Here is an 8,498-nt window from a genome sequence, read left to right on the forward strand (position 1 = left end):
TGTGTTTTACAAGAATGCAGTTAGTACATTAATCCTGTTATTATCTATAAGAATGTAGATCTAAGAAAATGGACGCCTCTGGGATGATATCAAGTGCTCGATTTATCAGGACTCCTTCCTAAGCAAGTGAGAATCTCCGATCATTGTCCTCTGCGATCGCCTTCTACCGCATTACCTTTATCAAGCAGATTGAAAGCCCTGGCAGAGATTTAAAATAACTTTTCGTGGAAGAGTCCGTTGCTTTCCCAACCCTGGAAGACTCGTTCGTTTGGTTTGTACACCAGCGTGCCAGTTTTAATGAACAGATTTCTTTTTTTAACGTATCTATATTAAGAGAGGTGCGGTCACATCATCGTAAAACATAGCTGTTTGTATAAGGTCTAAAATGCAAATTTCGCTGTTTTATATTTTTTCTTCTCGATGCTCACAGCGCCTGCACCGTGTGTCGCTTTTCGGGACACAAGACGTTGATATTGTTGTTGTTGTAACCTTGAATCATCACCACTATTCAAGTATAATGGCTCTTCTTTCATTTTTCTTTTTTTGCTTGCTGGACGGATATGCCATAAGCTTCCGCAGTGTATATTATGATTTTTCATTGTAAAAATGTGGCCATCGTTACAGTATCGATCTGTCTGGAACAATGCAGCTAATAAATGTTTGTCTGACACCCAAAGTATTGCAGCCCCATGTTGCCACGAAGCATAGTCTATTCGCGCGCCCAAACGTGATCATGGCATGCACACCAGGTTTATCTGCGTTAGCGACGTAAATGACGAGTCAAGTTCCCCTACGTATGAGCAACGCGTGTTAATGGCTGGTTTTCGGCCAATGACGTAACCTTACGTTTGAAATTAGAGGATGAAATGCATTTTTTATTTGTATCTGGTTCAACTATGAGCTTCATAAATTGACAATTGCACCAATCATCGGTTAAAATCACATGTAACAGGCATCGGCAAAGAAGGACGACACATTGAGACTGTAGATATCTAGCGCAATGCATGGCGTAATGTCTTCTGTCGTCTGCTGTCTCCAATAGTTTTTCTCGTGCTATGAATGCTTGCATATATTACAGACCCGTCCGAACACAGGCTTTGCTCAATCCTGTTTTTTGTCACATTATTGGGCTTGCACGATTCAGGGAAAGGAATCATAGGACATTAATAGTTTCTCCAGCACGTGCCACGTTCGCCCTTGCGTAAAAGTGCGAAAGCACGCCCGGAATGTAGCATCTCAGAGTAGGAATAAAATTGGTAATTTTTAACTCAGATGAATTGCAACTCCAACCGAAAGGTCTTTGTGCTCTTCTTTTTGAAACATTTTATTCTTCTTTTCCTGGGTACAGTTGAGACCACAGGTCGTTTCAAGCTTCTTTATTCAGCTTTTTTTTTCTCGCTAGAACAAATTCGCAGAAAAAAGAAAACAATATAGAAGCAAAAACGCTTCTCTCATATACTAGCTTTAGTAGGTTTATATCAATGTCACTAGAGTGGCGACAGTGAAATGAAAAGACTAACACGTACTCACATTTAAATACTCTGCCTTTATGAGGCACCGCTTTCACTAGCCAAAGAGTAAGACTAGTGGATGTCATTTGGTGACTACGTTCTTCAGTCACGTACGCAAAGACGAAGAGAAATTTCGAATATCAAATTGAGCATAATGATTTTGCGTGTCCTCTCGCACCTTACACAGTGCGCCTAATTTCCTGGTCATTTAACTCCCGGCTCATCGAAAGAATGAGAATCTAGTTTCGTAACTCGATACTTCAGCGCACATGCCACCCAGCTGTCTTTGCCGTCGCGTTTGAATGGTTCGTTTTTATGTATTGGATTCAATGAACGCACCAGTCAAGCGTCACTGGGAAAAACAGACTTGAAGGGAATGGCCATGATCGCATTTAGACGAACATTCTCCGAGTCCGGCGCTGCGCGTCGGCATGCCATCGAGTCTTGCTGAGAGCGGTGGCTATGGGTGCACAGCGGCATCCTATACGGGAGCATCCTCCCACGGATCGTGCAAGCGACGACGCCAAGGACAAAATGGATCAAGGACGCGCCAGGCGGACGTCAAGGGGCGGGCGCAGCAGCAAAAAATAGAGCCGCGACCACTCGGTCCAGGATGTACAGGGGGTTGGATTATGAGCACACGGACTTTCCATACCAATGAAGGCGACCATCTCGCCGTTCTAGCTTCCTGAGCGGCTTGTGCGGCCACCCAGAGACGATCGCGGACAGCGATAAGGCCGGTCGCACTGAGCCTCCCTGCGACCACTGGCAGTAGAGCGAAAGCGTCTCGGACCTTCTTGAGACGAAGAAACATGTTAGCCATGGATGATGTGAGCCGACATAATTATGCCTAGTATCATGGTAGTTGTCGCTGTGATTCTTAACATATATAATGTAACGGACATGCTTTCAACAAATGTTTACTGGAATCTCGGATCCCACATCATCATTTATAGAGGCGGCGCAAGCCGAATACATAAATTAAAAAAAGGTATATTTGCAGCCTCTAGATTTAAGATAGCTAAACTAATACATGACAATTAGAGGGACGAACTTCACGCGCACGTGCTTCGTTAAAATCGATATCTACGCAGAGTGAGCTTGTAACTATCTCAACTGCGTCTGGGCATGGAGCCTGCCCTGCTAAACCAAGCGCAGAAAGCGCCTCCTGAGAGCGCATTCCTTAAACGGATGACGTTTATGGTGAAAACAACTAGTGCGTACGTCCTCTTTAGGAACCTTTTTTTTTTTTTTAGACGCTTGATGCAGCATCTGGAAAATACTTCACAATGCTACACGACTGAATTAAACGGTATGGAAATGATGATACCTATAAATCGCTTAACAATTTAGGCAATTTATTTCCTAAACCTTTAGACAATAACGGACACGCGAGTGCAGGTCGCCCTCTACCTGCTTTATATAAAACGTGCAGTTCTGGTAGTGGTTCTTTTTTTATCATGCTAAATTTTATTTTTCAATGTCGTGCACATTTTTACACCATATTGTCACGTAGTGGCGACGAGGTCGACGACACAAATGAAGGGTCGATGATTGCACTAAAGAAACTCTTTATTTGGGCTGACTTGTGCCCACAAAAGAACTAAGCAACTCGGCGGAGGCGATAGAAACAAACGTGCTCGTCGATCGTCGAACAAAGAAAGTTGATCACGCTCGTCAACGCTAAATTTAAAGGCTGCACAGAACAATCTAGATAACGTTTCAAACAGCTACCAGCACGGGCTGGAACATTGTAGAAAGACACCCGAGTGGCCGAAACCTTTGAGACAGATCTCGGTGCATCTTGCGCTACAACGAAACTGATAAAAGTGTGACTCGTGCCATCGAGCATTAACAAACAAAGATTACGGAACTGATACGCGGTCCAGAATCAGAGTGATAAGCCTGTATGCCGGCGGCTGTTAAAAAACAACAAATACAGTTTCGAACGTTTCGCGGCATTACTCCCCCCTTAAAAAAAAAACATCGCCTCGGTGTTCCAAAACAAAGAAACTTCAACATAAACACTGCAAAGTTTAAACACCACAGATTCTTTAACGCGCGTAATATGGCTTCAGTCGTACAACATGTACAATTTCTGGGCGTTCGCGTCGCCGTTGTGATGCGGACGTTCCGTCGGGAATTACTTCATAGTCCAGTGGTCCGACGCGGCGAATGATTTTGTACGGCCCAAAGTATCGACGCAACAACTTTTCACTTAATCCGCGACGGCGAATTGGTGTCCAAACCCACACTTGGTCTCCTGGATTGCACTCTGCGTGGCGTCGTCGTAAATTTTATTTTCGGCTGTCGGTGCGCTGCTGGTCTTTAATACGCAGCCGTGCGAGTCGTCGGGCTTCCTCTGCACGCTGCAGGTAGGCGGCGACGTCAAGGTTGTCCTCGCTGGTTACGTGCGGCAGCATTGCGTCGAGCGTCGTCGTGGGCTCCCTGCCGTACACAAGCTTAAACGGGGTCGCTCTGGTCGTCTCCTGGACTGCTTATGATTCAAGCCATGGCATTTCTTTGTACATATCATGAAGGGTGCATGAAGGACCCCTTCAATCCCGTTTAGTGTTTTTCACAGCATCCCAAAAAACTCGCGATATTTTATTATACTGATTTCATTTCATTTATTATGCTTTAAAACAATGCCGATGCTTGCTTAACAATAATCCGTAGTTAACATTAAGACCTATTTTCCAAAAATACCTCAATAATTCGAGTTTAAATGAGTGGTTCCACTAAACATTGTATTAAAAGAAGTTGACGAGGTATGCTAAATATTAGGTTTAGTTTTACTTAAAAGCTTTTATACAGCATGAGAGCAAGAGCTTCTTTTCAGTTTAGGTTGGTTAAAAATAAGACGACCTGGACTGCACGACGCTGAAGATTGTATACTTTTAAATTTAAGCTCAGGTTTGCCGCAGAATTATTTAGTAAGAAACTTTAGATTTTACATGCCTAAATATTTCATGCCTTAGCAATTCTTCACACAACCGGCATAAGATTGCCGCTTTCATTATAACTACCACTAGTAGGTTGCACAGTATTCGGTAAATTATCCACGCTGTCTCCTGTTTGGCGCCATTTTTGCCTGCTGCATGTAGATTGAAGCTTGTCTTCACTAGTGTAGGATAAGCCCGCAGTCTAAAATGCAATCTACATAAGCAGCAAGAAACGTTTGCTACGATGTGAAGAACAACACAGAGAACACCGAAATTATGAAGGAGAAAATATTGACCACCTTGGAGCTAAGCGGTTTGTGCGAACGTGTTAAGGATTTCCAATTCTACAATCAATTTTTTATTATCAAGTCAAATTAATTCACCATGACGTCACCGCAGCTATGCTTACTTACTTCTAACTTCACTAAAATTACGAGAACTGTTGTTCTAAGAGCAAGCTGCAAAATGAAAATCTGCCTAGTGTCAGTCGTATACGAAACGGAACTGTGAAAAAATACTTGCGATATAAGGAATTTTTAACTCATAAAGTCTACTTCTATACAACATTCTCAAAACATGGCTGCAAGATTGGCTCTATTGTGTGCCAAAAACTTTGAATTAATTATAGTCTTTTACCGTAGCTATACCATCGCCTCGTTCCTATTAACTCTCAAAATTATGGGTTACAATATCGTGAAGTGGAAAACACCCCTTTCTTAGTGCTCCAGACGCAGAAAAATGCGCGAGCTTTACGAATATTGTTCAAACCTTAAAGTTACCTAGACCCAGATCGCTGCATCCATCAGGCACGTTATTTAAAAGAACAAAAAAAATAGAAAAAGATGGCACCCTTGGATTGGTTGAAGTATGAATAGTAAACTGGGTCACCTCAAATGAAACACCGTTTGTAAAAGCGAGAGACTAAATCTTCACTACATATTATCATAGGAGCCTACAAAACTTCACGAGGTTTGCCTATCGCCATTTCTAACGATGGATTATAAGCTATTGGTGTGACAATACCTACTAAGAACTCAGAGATACAATCCTCGTCTCTCAGAACTCAAGGCTAAGGCTTTATGCAATCCCATGCAGTAGGCAGAGTGAATCTTCATAGGACTAGCCCCCAGGTGGATCGGAGAGTGTTTAAACAAACCCACTACCCAAGAGCTTAAGTGAGACATTTTCGACAAAAACACCGTAGTGGCATCTATATATATATATATATATATATATATATATATATATATATATATATATATATATATATATATATATATATATATATATATATATATATATATATATATATATATATATATATATATATATATATATATATATATATATATGTGTGTGTGTGTGTGTGTATCTGAATATCTGGATGTGTATTCGCAATACTTGCAATAGGTCATGCACAAAATTAATCGGTAACAGCCTCCAATTGGGCAGACAGCCCCGCCACAGCTGAAGGAACAGCTGTGGCCTGTGCTTAATAGCAGACTACGTAAAACTGCCAACGTTATCGCAGACCAGTATACACCTCGGCAGAGGAAATTGTTGGCGAGCTGATGGCGATATTCCACAGCTACAGCGCGAAAGACAGGAGAAGGGACAAGGACAGAGCGCAACGCTCTCGCAACTGAAGTCTTTTTTGGCAAAACAGACAGTATAAATACCCGACTGGTGGCCCGAATTAGAAACGACAAGGTACACTTCTTGCATACTGAACACCGGCTTTCAAAAACAACTCGCATGTGTCAACGTTCACATTCAAGATAGGCTCTTTTATTACCTAACAAAGCTATCCAGAGCACGCTATAACATTACTCTTGAAGCCATTTTATCATCAGTACTTCGAATATATTTCTCGCCAACGTGTCATGGTTTCTTCCTTTCGCAGTGCAGTCCTGATACTGTGGCTCGCAATGATTATCTTCATCGTAACTTAAATTCTACTCGCAGTCGCTGCAGAACTGTGCCACGTGCCCTGTAGTAGCAACAAGTCAGACGTTGCATTCGGGTTATTTTGTGTCTTTTATTAGGACAACGGCCAGTTCGGCCGATGTAATTCTTCACACAGGACACTGGCAAGGAAGAATCGCCGGAAATTCCCTGCCGCGCTCAAAAAAATTAAGCACAACATTTGCTATAGGGCGGCTCCGCATTCTAACAACCTCATTTGGAAGTGTGGTTTAGTTTTATTTTTAGGGTTGACGTCAAAAAGCAACACAGGCTAAGAGAAACGACGTAGGGGAAGACTCCGGAAATTTCAACCACCTGGAATTCTTTAACATGCACTGACCTCGCACAGTACACGGACGCCGCTCCGATAATGTTGAAGTTTATATATACATATCCCTCTCAGTAACCTTAAACTCAGTCCTTCTGGATGCATCACATACCTTTCTACGTTCTTTGTTTCTTTTTTGTATTGGGGAGGGAGGGGGCGGAGACTTCAGCTTTCAAATAGAACGCATACGTCTTGCGAGCAATGGAAACTTAACTTACTAGCGTATCGACATCAACTAAACTTCATCGAGCAGGTTCGTCAAGCCGCTAAGGCTACCGGAGTTCTGGAATAAGAAACAGCTCATCTGATCGTCAAGGAGCTCTCAGACTACTTTTTCATTAAAGCTTATTCTCTCCCTCTTTCTCTATCTGAATGCTCGCGTGGTGTCCATTAAATCATGTATGAAAATACCTAGCTAAACGAAACAACCTTAAAAGCTTGTTCATTTAGCGCAGAGCTTGCCTGAAGCCTGAACTGCAAGGGCAAAATATGCTGGAGTATTTTTGGTTGCTGTCAGCTAATGGAAGTACTGCCCTTGCGATTACTCTGTCCCGAATTACTGTAGGCACGTAGATGTTAATTAAGATGGGAAACTTGAGTCGCTGATATTTCACCTAACACATGCGCGTCGGCATGTATACACAATCGCCACAATAGACATCCTGCCACTGCCATCATCAAGACTCAGTATTGTTACGGACGACATCAAGGAAGAAAAAACGGGCAGTGGCGCGGACAGGAGTGCTCGTGCTAGGCCCGGCAACATTTTCATTAAACGTCATCTCACTGTCATCGACCATCTCTCTGTCCTCTGTTCTCCTGTTTTCATCGGCTTGCCGTATCGTAACATTTGGTTGGAGGTGCTGGTACTTCATCATCACCCCCCCCCCCCCCATCCTGGTCCGGAGCATCAGCGCCCTGCGACTTCTTGCGCCGTTGGCGAAAGGTTAGGAGGCACTGCATGGCTGCTCCCCAGCCTGCCGAACCCAGCAAGACCTTGCCGTTCCTCCGCCCCGTCCCCCCAGCCCCAACCACAAGACACGACGAAGGAGAAACTGACCCGAGACGCCACACATGACCACAAGACACAAGGAGAGACCCGAATGACCTAATGTGACCCCACTGACCTGATGTGCTGACCAAGAACCCTGCGACCCAAGACACCGTTACACTTCAAGACATTCTCCCCTGCCTATGCCATGCGGTGCGTGCCTTGGCCTCCGCCATCGAGTCGTGGCAACGTGTGGCCCGAGAGTGTCCTGCCAAGGTTCATCGCGAATTATCGTGCCGGCAAGCCATTCTATTCTTCCTCTTCTTTTTCAAGCATCTAGACACGCCCATCATCATGCCATGGAATCAACATCGTGCATTTCCTCGTCCACGATCGGGACGATCGCTCGGTGGCCCCGGGTCATGTTACGGACGACATCAAGGAAGAAAAAGCGGGCAGTGGTGCGGACAGGAGCGCTCGCGCTAGGCCCGGCAACATTTTCATTAAACGTCATCTCACTGTCATCGACCATCTCTCTGTCCTCTGTTCTCCTGTTTTCATCGGCTTGCCGTGTCGTAACAATATATAACGCGAATAATTTAGAAGGATGGTGAAAACCGTCTTCCTACACCATCTGTTATCGCACAGGTAATATTTAGGAAACGTGCTTCTATATATAATGAGTTCTACGATGATATATTACAACGGTTCAAACCATGGCTTTGTCATTGCGACGGCAAATGGTTGCAATACCGACG

The sequence above is a fragment of the Amblyomma maculatum genome, chromosome 2, assembly GCF_055883805.1.
Source record: "Amblyomma maculatum isolate TAMU_Amacu chromosome 2, ASM5588380v1, whole genome shotgun sequence".
NCBI lineage: Eukaryota > Metazoa > Arthropoda > Arachnida > Ixodida > Ixodidae > Amblyomma > Amblyomma maculatum.